Below are 7319 nucleotides of genomic sequence, written 5' to 3'. Positions count from 1 at the left end.
CTAGTGTTGGCAACCCAAAAAAATTGCAAAGTACGCCAATACAATGTTAAAACAGTTTAACTATACAGCAAGTTGGAGGAATGCATATATATGAAACAACCAATAGGATTCATCAAAGAAAGAGACTAATCAAAAATATGCAAGCTAAATTGCTCTACCTACAACTTAAAACAAACTAGAAAAACAGGTGTAAAACAATTACCAATCACTTGTGCCAGAACAGTTTTGAATAACTAGAAGCCAATCCATGTGTATTCAAGTACCAACTAGATCAGTGTTTCTCAACCTCTAACGAATCGTCGCCCCCTTCAACATAGCATCGCCCCCTTTAGTAAAACCGTTACGTAGTATCGCCCCCTTCACTTCAAAATTCTGATGCCGAGGGCCAAGGCTAACGCCAAATTCGTACTGCATTGAATAGACTAGTGACTAGTCGAATGTTATTTGTTTAATGATTGTACGATATAACGAATAAAATAGCTAATTATTCTTAATATAATGTTTTACTATATCGCCCAGAAAATTGTTTTTCGCCCCCCAAAATATAAATTGTTACTAATCGTCCCCTCAACATAGAAAAACGCCCACATGGGGGCGATATCGCCCCCGTTGAGAAACACTGAACTAGATGAAAACGTTTTATACTTGGGATTGCATGTCGACGATATGATAATGATATCCTCATTGAGAAAATCAAACATGAAGCTATGCAAAAATTGCATAATGTTTTGACTTAGTTACCCTGGGGAGTCCTAAATGCACTTTAGGAATCAAAATAACCAAATTCAAACAAAATGAATTTGTTGACGAAAATGGGAGAAAATTGACGCAACAGAGACAAATAAAAGAAATACCCCGAAAATTCAAAATAGAAGATTGTAAATCAGTAAACACACCAATGGATCCTAATCAAAAATTGAATGACTGCAAAGGATCACCATGTAGAAAAAAATTTTCCAAGAAATCTTAAGAAGCATAATGTATGTCAGTTTGACAACAAGACCCAATTTGTGTAAACCTATCAGCGACTGTCACAGTATATGCGAAATCCAAAGAAGATGCATGTTCAAGCAGTGAAATGACTGATACAATCCCTAAATGGAATCCAAAGTAAAAGAATCATATAGAAATAGAACCAAATTACCAAACTAATTGGATATGTGAATGCTAATTGGAAAGACAGAAATGTAGGTCAACATTCAAACAGTGCATACCTTTTTCAACTTAAAAAATCTAGTATCATGAAAATGCAAAAAACAGAATCAAATGTCATTATCAACATATGAAAGCAAATTGACAATGTTAACTAAAACTACAAGATAATCAAAATAGTTAAAAATCATCCTAAATGAATTGGGAGAAGAAGGTTTTATCAAGACAAGTACAATTTATGACAACAATCAGGCTGTGATAAGTCTAATTACGAAACAAAACATGTAGTAAGAAAAATATCCTATGTACACAAAAACATTAAGTCAGGTGTTGTCATTAAATACATCCCAATGGAACAAATGTCAGCAGATTTTTAAACAAAACCCTTGAATGAACATAAATTGAAAATCCATTTAGATAGAATCAATGTTAAATAAACATTCTGTCGAAGCAAAATAAATGTAACCAAGGAACTTTCCCAAAAAGGAGGTTTTGTAGCAAATACTTGTAGTGAAAGCTTCATGGAATTTTATGACCCTACCTTTACTAAAAGTAGGTCTACTCTAGTCAGATATGTAACAGGTGACATAACTCACACCAATTGTAAAACTACTTCCACTTGTCTCCTACTCCTTGCATGTTTAAGACATGAAATAAATTCTACTTGTTAATGTTGGGTTGAGTCAATCATTCCCAGTCTCATCTCTATGCAATCTCTCTACCAACAGGAATTATGAGAAGAATTATCACAATACATTCATTCTTAAAAAAAATTTGATATCATCATCAGTAACGAAATAACAATACAAGAAATTCATGATGCAATCCAGGAATTCCACACACGTATCTCGTAAAGCTCCTGGAATACATAATATTTCAGCTGAATTTTATAAATTTTTTAATGAAAATATTAGTTTTATGTTTTCTAAGCTTTTTAATTATACAAATTTTAGTGACACTTTTTGTCAAGGAAAAATGTTTTTAATTCATAAGGCAGATGGCACGGGTAACTTTATAAATGATTTTAGACCTTTAAACCTTTTAAATCTTGATAAGGGTTTTAGTTACATTATTGTAGGTAGACTTGAGGTGATTTTTAAAAGTATTGAATAGCCAGAGTGCTGGTATAAAAAATATATTACCTTAGATCATTCTATTTGTAAATTAATTCATGATTTATACGTAGAGAAAAGGACCCCACTCTCTGTCCTCTTAATTAATCAATGTGAAAAGAGCTTTTGATACTACGAATGAAAAAATCTTATGGAAAATTTTAGATGGTTATGGTTTTAATAATGATTAAATCAATGTATCATATACAGGGTTCCTACTCAAATTTTTGTTTTGAATTTGCTGACCCTCATATTTTTTAGTGTGGAATATTGACATAATAAAACAGCATTTACTGTGAACTTGACTACATCCATCCCTCTTTTTGCATAGCTGATATGCTTCAAAGACTGCCACATTAAAAAAATACAGTACATACATCCTATAGAAAAATGTTTGATAGAATCTACAACTTCAATGTAATGAAGAAATAAGCAATTTATAAACAAAACATGAGCTTTTTATTTTATCATCGTTTATCATTATTATTTGTATGTAAATCTTGTAAATACAAGATAGCATAAAAATCAACAAATAGTATTCTTTGATAAACAAATAGTACTGTACTGTGCTTAAAATGAACTCTTGACTTAGAAACACATAATTTTAAAACCAATCTTTCAACAAAAAAAGTAACTTTTTTTTAAACTGGACTAGAGTTGCAAACATGTTATGAATGCTGGTAGTTCAGAAATACGTTGCACTGTTACACTCTAGTAAGATTGTCACTCTAAGTATTTTATATTTAAATGTAGATATTTTGTCCTTTACAGAGAAAATATCGTAATATATCGAAAATCATTAATATAGAGAAACAGAAGCGTTTGCAAGGAAAAACGTTACAATTGTTTAAGCTTGAACAATCATAATGGTCTTTCAAGCATGGAAAATGGAGAAATTTAAATCTTCATTGGCACGATCCGATTATAAACATTTTTCAAACTTGTGAGTACTAAAAAAAAAATAAAAAGATTTTTGACTGTAATTTGCAGACATATATTAAACATCTTGATAAATTAAGAGAAAACTTTAAAACACGTTTCGAAGACTCGGAGAATATGCATGTTCCCGAATGGTTTGCTAATCCATTTGATGTAAAAATAGATAATGAAGGTAGTGAACCTGGCTTAGAAGATGAACTGAGTGAAATATGTGTAGATTTCGAAGCTAAAGCGTTGTTTAAAAATAAAAACCTCAGTGAATTTTGGAGCAATAACAATATTGCCCTAAATAGCCCAAGCTCAGAGCAGAAGCCGAACTTTTCTTACTTGCATTCCCAACTTCATACATGGTTGAAACTGGTTTTAGTCACGCGAACGCAATTTTGACAAAACAGAGGAACAGATTGAAATTGGAAAACTGTGGTGATTTGTGACTAAAACCTACCAATTTTCAACCACATATCAATAATTTTTCTGCTTCTCTTTAGACTCATCCATCCCACTAATATGAACTATTTTAATAAAAAAGCATGTCAACATATTTTTAAGGAATTCAGTAGTAGTCGCAAAATGACAGTAAGAGGTTTTTTCATCCAATATAACTTATGTTTTCAAAGATAAGTGTGTATTTTACATATTATGACACGTACAGTTTAAGAACTATAGGCAAATTTCTATCAATCCATAATTTTGCTATTATTTTTTAAGTTCATAAATCAGTGAAAAAAGATCTCCTTTTTCTCTTAATGTTATTGGATGGATTTTATAATATATGGGAACTACAAATTCTTTTGTTGGATTGTTATGTAGGACTCCTTATCGCTTAACATTAGAAATGCCAAAATGATTTAATGTGTTTGTTAAATACTTAATCTGGGGGTCGATAAGAAGGCAAATATTCTATAAAGGGGTCGACAGGATAAAAAGTTTGGGGACCCCTAATTTATGGCAATATAAACTGTAATACAATGCAAATTGAGAAAGTACAGTAAATACAATTCAGATACTTGGTGTATGGTTTAGCACTAATAGTTATGGAAATAATTTGTAAAAGTAAAAGAAGCTATTGAGGAATGACATGAAAACTGGCTATACTTACTTGAATGCCTTATTATTGTAAATAAGGTAATGTATGCCAAAATAATGTGTATTTTGTACATAAGTCTGAAATCAAAAGATATAGAGAGAATTGAACAGTACACTTTTAATTTTCTATGGCAAAATACATTCGAGCCAATGAGCAATAAAATAACAAAAAACTAATTTAACAATAGAGGGTGGAGACAATGGAACATTAAAAGCCTGAAGTAATTGCTACAATTGTCAAAGATAAAAGTAAAAAAATGATGTCAGATTTTTCATTGTTTAATTATTGGGTTAATTTTTTTTTGTTTACAGCTACAACTTCTTTGAAAAACCACCTTAAAAACAAGCATGCTGAGCAGTACGCTAAGTTAACTGTTACTCCCTTGGCAAGCGGCAGCAAAAATGATGGGTACTCTTATTTCTACCAATTTCAAGATACTGACAGCACCAGGTATGTGAGAAAAGAAATAGTTAACTCTGAAGGAAACAACTGGAAGGAAATTGTTATGAAATATTAATGTCTGAAATCAATAAAATATCATTATTTAATCAGTGAAATGATTGCCTTACACAACAAACCATTATCACTTGTTGAATGAGTTGGCTTTGAAAGGCTTATGGAAAAGGCAGTATCTCAATACAAAATATCTGGTTGCACTTACATGACTGAAAAAATTATTCCTGATATGTATAATAGAATTTGCTCTAAAAGTGAAGCTAGTATTTTATGAGCAACAGCAATATCAGTGACATCTGATATGTGGACATGTCAGCACGATAACCAGTTTCTTGAGCTTCACTGCACATTGGATATCTTCAGAATTTATTCTTGAACATGGTGTTTTAGCGATAAAGCCATTTTCTGGCTAACATACTGATACCAATATCACAGAAGAATTCAATGCTATTGCAGACAGATGGAATATTCCTCATAGCAAGCTCCATTTACTTGTCCATGACAGGGAGCCAATATGATATGAGACACAGAATATGATTCTGCCAATTGTTTTATTCATTCACTGCAATGAATAAAACAAGGACTGTCAAGGACTCGCAGAAGACTCAAACAAAAACAATACAGATGGTAGTTGCTGCGAGAAGAATTGCTACCCATTTTAACCACTCTCGTATAGCACAAGAAAAGCTGAAATGCATTCGCCAAGAACTTAACTTGCCAACCCACCAAATAGTACAAGATGTAAACACACACTGGAATTCACAAATTATTTAATGGAGCAATTATTAGAATAGAAGCAAGCTATTTCTTTGTACATAACTGATCATAAGTGTTTAAACCTTCTCAGTGGGAGCTAATGAAACAATGTATCAAACTCCTCAAACTGTTCGAAGAGATTACTAAAATATCCAGCTCAGGTATTTCCTGCATCTCTGAACTGATTCCACAGGTTGTCACATTGTTGAAATACCTGGGGAAAGAAGAGACTGCAGATAAAACACCAAATTTATTAAAAATGAGATCTTCACTACAAATTGAGCTTGAAACACGATTCATCTTTGACGAGAATGACAAATATCTGATTGCCACTTCTCTTGACCCATGTTTCAAAACCAGTTTCCTGGAATTAGTTCAAACTCAAAGAGCAAAACAAAAAATTCTTTTAGAAGCTCTGAAAATTAGTTGTGATATATCTTCTAGTGCCAATGATGATTCTTCTCCACTTTGTAAGAAAAGAAATATCAATAACAATAATAAAACTATTTAAATACACGACAGCTTCTGGAACTATTTTGAGCAAGTCGCTACAGAGAATATGCAAAATGATGACAATGTGGAGAAGAAAAGTGCTATTACAAATGAGATTAATTTTCATATGAAAACTGTTCACCTAGATCAGGTGGCATACCTTTACCACTGGTGGTCAGCAAACGCAAAACAGTATCCAAGCTTGATAGGTTGGTTGGTTGCAGTTTTTTGGTGCAAGGGCCATGCCAAATAGTTAATTTGCCCCAGTCAACATATCTATATTATATAAAATAAGAATAAAAAACAACAACAATTATATACATAATACAGTGGAACCCCAGTTAACAAACGTCCTGGTTAACGACCAAATCAGTTAAAAAACTTTTATTTTGAAAAATTTTCTCTCTGATAATGAACTTAACAGCTTTTTGTGTCAAATTTGTAAGCTTGTTTTCATAAAACTTTCTGAACCACTTATGGCACGTGGAATCATCAATGGCTCCCTCACCATACACAGAACATATCTTCTTCTGTGTCAGCAAAGCATTCTTGCCTTTTTAAAAATAAGAAAGCATAATATATCAAAAATTCTCCTTATTTTCTGCCATTTGTAATGCTTAACAAAATTTTAAAAACACAACTAAGTAACACAACTTTATTCTCAAATACCAGCTGATATCCCTTTTGTCAAACAACATCGTAATTTTACACATGTGAAAAAAATAACACTTCAGTGTTGCATTTATAGCCAACTAGTGCTAAAAACAGGACGAACTTTTGCATCAACCCAATAGTTTCCAGCCATTCTGAAACCTCACAAATTTCAGTTGCTCTTAGGCATGTGTGAGGTAAGCGTTGCTTTTTCAAGTGTGCTAAACTTCGTTTTTAGTTTTGTTATTTATACTGTATATTTAATCAATATGGCACCGAAGAAAGAGAAAAGTGACAGTGCAAATAGAAAAGGTTTTAGTGTAGTATTAGTTACATTAGGGTTTATTGGCGCAAGGGCCACATAGACCAAGCTGCGTCATGTCATATGGTATAATAATATAATCTAATAACTATAAATTAATATAAAATGTAAAATANCATCTAATTTATTGTAAAATCTTTTGTCTATTATGTAAAAAAATAAAAATACAGAGAAACTTCTTAGTATTAATCCTCTTTTTTCAAAATACAGATAATTAGAAAATAAAAAACTAATTACAATTCACAAAACACAAGAACTATTATATTAATGTAGTTTTAGCTTTTTCTCCTGAAGTGTATTTATTTTGATTTCAATCTCTTTTTCTTCCTTTTCGTGATCTTTTCTTAACACT

General features: G+C 31.7%; 1 pseudogene; it reads left to right on the top strand.

Moving 5' to 3' along the window:
* Positions 1 to 4846: 4846 nt before the first annotated feature.
* LOC111615119 lies at positions 4847 to 6013 on the top strand (annotated as a pseudogene).
* The last annotated feature ends 1306 nt before the right edge of the window (positions 6014 to 7319 follow it).

This window comes from Centruroides sculpturatus, unplaced genomic scaffold (genome assembly GCF_000671375.1).
Source record: "Centruroides sculpturatus isolate CEXI.00-Female unplaced genomic scaffold, Cexi_2.0 scaffold2324, whole genome shotgun sequence".
In the NCBI taxonomy this organism is placed as follows: domain Eukaryota; kingdom Metazoa; phylum Arthropoda; class Arachnida; order Scorpiones; family Buthidae; genus Centruroides; species Centruroides sculpturatus.
The sequence above is the reverse complement of the archived record's forward strand: the minus strand, read 5'-3'. Positions and strand labels throughout refer to the sequence as shown.